The 7,640-nt window shown below is 48.0% G+C and overlaps 1 pseudogene; it reads right to left on the bottom strand.

The window, feature by feature from the left end:
- Nucleotides 1-6,129: 6,129 nt before the first annotated feature.
- LOC148090369 (heat shock transcription factor, X-linked member 3 pseudogene) lies at nucleotides 6,130-7,432 on the bottom strand (annotated as a pseudogene).
- Nucleotides 7,433-7,640: the final 208 nt, after the last annotated feature.

Here is a 7,640-nt window from a genome sequence, read left to right as displayed (position 1 = left end):
GGAGCTGCTCTACATCAAAAAGCATTTGCTACCAGGGATCCTATCACTGATCACTGGGGTCAGAAATGCCTTTGGTCACAGCAGGGATGCCCCAAATGTACTGTCCTGAAAATTCTAGACTGTCGGTCGTGGGGCAAGCGGCTGCTTGTCACAGTGGTCATGTGATGTCACAAAGCTGGTTCTCAACTGCTCTGGGGTGTGGGGCCTGGCCAAGTGTGGGGGAGTAGATGTGTGTAGGGCCCCCAGTTTCTCTCTTTTCAGAAAGTACAGAAAAATAAAGCTCATGTTACAAGAAAGGGTGCTTATCTGCTGCCAGGCACATTGTTTCGTGTTGCTAGGCACTGGATGGGTTGAGAAGTCACGGTCCTATGTCCACTCCCACCCCTACAGCTGGGGGAGGCCTGTTGATGGCCAATTTGATTGCTCAAGGGCCAGGTCCTGGTTAGTCCTAACTTGGCTATCACCAAGACTACCCGGGTCAGGCGGGCTCCTGGGGGACTGTCCCTCCCAGAAGATGGTGGTTGGCCCAGGCTCAGTTGGTAGCCCCCCTCTTGAATGCCAACCCCCCCCCCAAGTTTCCACTTTGGTCTCTTCCAGCTGCTCCTCCTGGCTGGTGGGTCCTGCTCAGATGGGCCCAAAAAAGACTCTTATGTTCTTACCCCTGGGTCAAGTTGTCCCTTAGGTAGGGCTGTGGTCCAGCACAGTTGGGAGTGGTCCTCTCATTCCTCAACCTCAGTGCTACCCCAAGCAACTCAGACATAGCATTACCCACAGTGTTGGTGTGTGAATGGACAGCCGCACCCTCTGCTGTGCTGGGGAGCCCTCTATTAAGCTCTGTTTGCCCTCAAATCTCACCCTTCTCAGGTCACAAGAGGATTGACTTTAGTTTCCATTTCTTCTCCATAGGAACTCTTTTCACTACCCAGGATGGCCTCACTTTGGGGCACCTGCATTTGCCTTCTCAAATCACCCTCCCCAGACCCTTGGGTTCAGCCTCCCTGGAGGCCTCCTCTATACCCCATTTCTTTTCTTCAGTGAGGTTGGTGGGCTTGTGCTTTCCCAGATTTCTGGCCTCCTATTTCCAAATTGGATCTCCTTTGGTACTGCCCCTTTCCATCACTGAGTTGGGGGCTAGGCATATATTCAGCTCTGTAGAAACAAAGCATTCCACTGACTCACTCTCATGCCAGCCCTGTTCTCTTTGCCAGAAGCTCACCGCACCCTCACTTGTGTGTCCCTCTCCTGCCATATTCTTGACACTAGGCACATTGAATCATTTCATTTGCTCTTGGGTTAGATACTTTCCAAAGACCCGACTTTACACAGACTCACTACCAAGGAAAATTAAGACTTGGTTAGCTAGCCATGACTGAAGGAAGCCCATAGGAAGATAATCATAAATATGTACTTGAACGTAAATGAGTGTCTGGATGTGAGATGGGACAAAAGCCAGATTCGTCTTCACCATAGAGGAGAGGATACTACAGTGGTTTCAGTGACCCATGTTCTCGAGCTGTTGTGGACCAAATTGGACAACTCTGAATAGGGAGGTAGAGCGGTACCGTGGAAAGGCCCCACCTGCACCGGTCCTAGGTCCTTGCCCCAGCTCTGCCACTAAGTGGGGTCCTTTGTCCTCTCTGAGCGCCAATCCTTTGTTTCTGAAAGGGAAGTGCAAAGGCATTTGGGAAGGGGCCCCTCAGCCTAAGGACTGCATCCTTAATGGAGCCTCAGGTCCAGATTCGGGCTCATGGTCTTTGTGCTTCTAAACAGGCTTACAAAGCATTTATTCAAGAAGCCAGTTTATTCTGGGAGGATGTGCCCTGGAGGCTAAGACTTGGTGGCTTTTCAGAGAGAGGATCCTGGTGTCTCTGATTAAACAGCCAGCCCCCTTCAGTTGCCTACCAAAGTATTGTGTCTTAAGCGGGTTCTTTAACGATTGAAAATGAGGTGTCCTTGTGGCCTTTGCTAGCTCATGACTCTGCTGATTACTGATTGGAAAGGATTTGCCCATTTTATGGGCTGGAAATTGAAGAGAAGACTCTGGAAGCCACAGTTGGTCATTTCATGGAGAACAGATGTTTATTTGATGTTTAAGGCACTCTCGAGTCCCAAGGCTTCTGTAAGACCATTAGCTCATGTTCTTTGATTCAAGAGCCACCGAATGTCCACTGTGGTGAAGAATCTAGGACCTCAGGCTCATCTTGTCCTCTGAAGATGAAATATTCGCACTGCTGACTTCAGTGGAGCTGAAGAAAGGCATTATGGAAATGGTCTCCCTGGGCTAGCCTCCTCAGTCCTGGAAAATCAGCCCTGGGTCCCGTGACTGCCAGGCAGGCAGCCCTTATTAGGTACCCTGCTCAGGACCTTTTGAGAAGGAAGAACAAAGTTGGAGGACCCACAATACCTGATGTTAAACTATACTCTAAGGCCATCGGAATCAAAACAGCCTGGTACTGGCACAAGAACAGGCATGTAGATCAATGGACCAGAACAGAGCCCAGGAATCAACCCACACCTATACTGTGAATTGATATTTGACAAAGGAGGCAAGAGCACACAATGGTGTAAGACAGTCTCTTCAATAAATGGTGTTGGGATAATTGGATGGCTACATGCATAAAATGCAACTAGACCACCAACTTACACCATACACAAGAATAAACTGAAAATGGATAAAAGACTTAAATGTAAGTCATGAAACCATAAAAATCCTAGAACAAAACACAGGCAGTAAGATCTCAGGCGTCTCTCAGAGCAATATTTTTCCCGATGTCTCCTCGGGCAGGGGAAATAAATGAAAAAATAAGCAAATGGGACTACATCCAACTAAAAAGCTTCTGCACAGCACAAAACCCGCTCAGAATCCACTGCATGGGAGAACGTATTTGCCAATGATACATGGCATAAGGGGTCAATCTCCAAAATATGTAAAGAACTTAAACAACTCAACACCAGGAAGACAAACAAGCCAATTAAAAAATGGGCAAAGGACCTGAACAGACACTTTACCAAAGAGGACATACAGATGGCCAAGAGACATTTGAAAAAATGCTCAAGGTTGTTAATCATCAGGAAGATGCAAATTAAAACCACAATGAGGTATCACTTCACACCTGTCAGAATGGCTCCATCAACAAATCAAAAAACGACATGTGCTGGCGAGGGTGTGGAGAAAGGGGAACCCTGGTGCCCTGCTGGTGGGAATGCAGACTGGGGCAGCCACTGTGGAAAACAGTATGGAGGGTCCTCAAAAAATGGGACTACATCGAACTCCAAAGCTTCTGCACAGCAAAAGAAATCAGGCCCCAAATACAAAGGAAACCCATGGTATGGGAGAACGCATTTCCCAAGATGTGTCTGATATGGGGCTGTTTCCCAAAAAGTACAAAGAACTCATACAACTCAACAAGAGGTAGGTGAACAATCCAATGAAAAAATGGGTGAAGGACCTGAATAGACACTTCTCCAAAGAGGACATACAGATGGCCAAGAGATATATGAAAAAATGCTCAATGTCGCTAACCATCAGAGAGATGCAAATTAAAACCACAATGAGGTATCCCTTCACACCTGTCAGAATAGATCCATCAACAAATCAACAAACAACAAGTGTTGGTGAGGATGTGGAGAAAAGAGAACCATAGTACACTGCTGGTAGGAATGCAGACTGTTCCTCAAAAAATTAAAAATGGAACTGCCTTTTGACCCAGTGATTACACTTCTGGGCATATGTTGTAAGAATCCTGAAACACCAATCAGAAAGAATCTATGCACCCCTATGTTCTTAGCAGCATTGTTTACAATAGCTAAGGTCTGGAAACAGCCCAAGTGACCATCAGTAGAAGAGTGGATAAAAAAGCTGTGAGACATTTCACCATGGAATACTATGTGGCCCGAAAAAAGCAGAAAATCTTACCTTTTGGGACAGCATGGAGGGACCTGGAGAGTAGTATGCTCAGTGAAATAAGCCAGGCAGAGAAAGTCAAGTATCACATGATCTCACTTATATGTGGAATCTAATGAACAAAACAAACTGATGAACAAAGTAGACCCAGAGGCATGGAAGCATGGATCAGACTGATGAATCTCAGAGGGGAGGGCGGAGAGGGGTGGGAAGAGGTTAAGCAAAGAACTTATATGCATGTGTGCATAACCCATGGACACAGAAAATAGTGAGGTGAAGGCCTGGGGAGGAAGGGGGCAGGAGTGGGGTAGAGGGGGTCAATGGGGGGGGGGAGGGAGACATCTGTAATATTTTCAACAATAAAGACAAATTAGAAAGAAAAAAAAGAATAAACCAATGGGAAAAAACGAACTTTTGCCCAGGCGGGTGTGGCTCAGCGGATGAGCATCGACCTAGGATCCAGGCGATTGGGGTTCGATTCCCGGTCAGGGCACAGGCCCGGGTTGCCGGCTGCAGCTGATCAATGACTCTCTCATCATTGATGTTTCTATCTCTCTCTCTCCCTCTCCTTTCCTCTCTCTGAAATCAATAAAGATATATTAAAAAAAAAATGAACTTTTGCTTTTGCTTTGAAATAAAAAGCCAAGAAAAATATGAAGATTTATTAATGCCTTCCCACTTTACCCTTCTTTATTTTTGATGACTAGTTCTTTCTAATTAGTTGTTTTAATTTTTCAGTTACAGTTTAAATTCAATATTATTCTGTATTAGTTTCAGATGTACAATAGAGTGACTAGACAATCACGTACTTTACAGAGTGGTCCCCCTACTGCTTCAAGTATCCACCTGGCCCCATGCATACTTATCTTGATATTACTGACTATATTCTCTATGCTGTAGTCCACAGCTCCATGGCTATTCTGTGACTGCCAGTTTGTACTTCTTAATCCCTTCACCTTTTTCATCCAGCCCCTCAACTCCCCTGCCGTCTGACAGCTGTCACTCTGTTCTCTGTGTCTATAACTCTGTTTCTATTTTGCTTGTTAGTTCATTTTCTTCATTAGATTCCACATATAAGTGAGATCATGTGATACTTGCCTTTCTCTGCCTGGCTTATTTCACTCAGCATAATACTTTTCGGCCCCTCATGCTGTCCCAAAGGGTAAGAGATCCCTCTTCTTTACAGCTGCACAGTATTCCATGGTGGGACTGTCCCACAGCTTTTTATCCACTCACCTACTGATGGGCACTTGGGCTGTTTCCAGAGCTTAGCTATTGTAAATTGTGCTGCTATGAACATAGGGGGGCATAAGTTCTTTCTGATGAGTGTTTCGGGACTCTTAGGATATATTCCTAGAAGTGGGATCACTGGGTCAAATGTCTACGGCCATACCACACAGATCCTTACTTTGGTCCCTTGCTGCCCCTTTGAAGATGCGGTGCTTATAGAAACCACAGCCTCATCCCAACAGGTTCAAAAGAAAACAAGCCCCAAACTTCTGAGCAAGGTCCTGGGGGTACACTTGGAGGGGTCTGAGCAGTGCTCAGGGTGTTGCCACTTGCCAGCGATCGCTCCACAGCCATGTTTCTCCCCTTCCCAAAGCAAGGCCCGAATCTGCATGGAGTCCCGTCCCAGCCTCTCCAGCAGCAGGTCCCTCCAGACAGCGCCTTCCCCGTCCCTGTGAGCAATGTGTAATGGCCCCTCTTCTGAAGCAGGCTGCCTCCGTCCCATGCCACTTAGCAGATGGGGTGGCCCGAGTCTTAGGCAGGCCTCCCTGGAAGGCCCCTGGAACTTGGGCTAGAGATGCTCAGCTGCTGATCAGAAGCCTGGGGACATAGGGGGGCCTGTGAGGAAAGACCCTCCTGTTTCAAGATGCATGACTAATGTCAGGTCATTCCCCCAAGGTCAGGGCCCTGCAGTTCTGTCTCCTGACCAGCAGGCAAGGCTCAGGGGGCCAGATCTTCCTGGGCTTGCCTCAGGACCCCCTAGCCAGGTCCTTGACAGAGTGTGTGAAACTGAAAGAGGACAGTGGGACAAAAGCCTGCCTGAGGCCAGGATTTCTAGTCTCGGGCTTATCTGATGAGGTGTGTGGCGTGGAAACAAAAGAACACGGACTCACAATTCTCATTGCTTTGTTTATTAACTACCATGTAGTTTTGCAGTTTTTTAAAACACACAATGGATTCGTGGTTACAAAGTGGCGATTGTCTTCCGACACTTGCGACTAGGGACCTGCATTGTCCTTAAGCTGCTCACAGAGTGAGCAATAGCAATGTACGGAGACTTCCTGCTCTTCCTCAGGTAACGGGGGTAGAGACACCAGTGACAAGCTAGCTATGAGGGTGGAATAGCAGATGTCGTACAAAGACGTCACCGGACCACGTCGTGGGTAAATTGGGGACCTGGGGGGCAGAGCCTCCATGCCGTCGGTTCCGGCAGTAGCCGTGGGCACAAGCATGTCATGCCCAGATGGACCCTCCCCACTTGGGCCGCCTGCCTCACTTGGACATTCTATATCCATGGCACTGCTGGTGGGCTGCAGATGCAAGTGCTCGGATAACTGGGTAGCACTGTGTTCCCAAGAATTTGGGGGTTTCCTCTGGGCCTTTTCCTCGGCTTCTTTGGTACCCCTTTTCTGCTGAAGCCTCAGGGAGTACCTTGTCGGGGTCTGCCTCTTGGGTCTCTTTGGAGGTGTTCCACCGCTCCCAGGCCAGCTGCGAGTCATCTGGGTTCCTTGTGTATTGATGTTCTGGACCAGCCAAGGCCGGTCCCTCTGGAAGTTCCCGTTTCTGTAGATCTGAAACAAAATTAATTATTTTAGTCCTTTGGGTTGAAAATACATCTATTTGACATTAACTGGCCTCTCAGACTCTTTAGTGATCCCTGCAGGTTATCTCTAAGGGGCTTATAGTTTCATATGAAAATCTATACGTTCTCGTCTTTCTGTAAGTACTGTCTCAAGTGAAAAAGAGTTATGCCCTGAAATGAAACCCTTTCAGCATATCATTGTTCTTGGTCTACTGGGAAGATGTTCGAGTAACAGAGAACACGAGAAACACGAGGACGTTCTACTTTACCATCACGTTATTTCCTGGATAGGAAACTGAAGAGTCGCCTGGGCGCACTTTGCTGAATCCGTGTAGGTTCAGTAGGCGGGTGAAGCTTTTCAGGCTGTCTGATTCAAAGATTTTCTCGTTGCCCCTTCGGCACAGAACTTCCCTCTGAAAGAGGTCTTTCTGGATGATCACGGTGTCTCCGTCATCATTCCAGCGCACCGACGTGAAGCAATCCTCCTCCACTATTCTCCAAAGCTTTCTTGGGAAGGACAGTCCCAGAAGAACGTTTCCTTCCACGTTGGTGGCGCCTTGGTCTGGTGGTTGCGGGTTGTCTTGAAGACTTGGATCGTGGCTTGCGGCTCTGTCCCCATGGGAGACCAAGGTCTCCCAAGCCTCCCCGGGACCCACCTGCCCATCGTCTGATGGGGCCGGGCTGGCTTTGCCCATCTCATTAGTACTCTGACTAGCCATGGAGCTGCTCTACATCAAAAAGCATTTGCTACCAGGGATCCTATCACTGATCACTGGGGTCAGAAATGCCTTTGGTCACAGCAGGGATGCCCCAAATGTACTGTCCTGAAAATTCTAGACTGTCGGTCGTGGGGCAAGCGGCTGCTTGTCACAGTGGTCATGTGATGTCACAAAGCTGGTTCTCAACTGCTCTGGGGTGTGGGGCCTG

Source organism: Miniopterus natalensis, chromosome X, assembly GCF_054644295.1.
Source record: "Miniopterus natalensis isolate mMinNat1 chromosome X, mMinNat1.hap1, whole genome shotgun sequence".
Taxonomy (NCBI): Eukaryota; Metazoa; Chordata; class Mammalia; order Chiroptera; family Miniopteridae; genus Miniopterus; species Miniopterus natalensis.
This window is presented reverse-complemented; position numbering and strand designations above follow the sequence as displayed.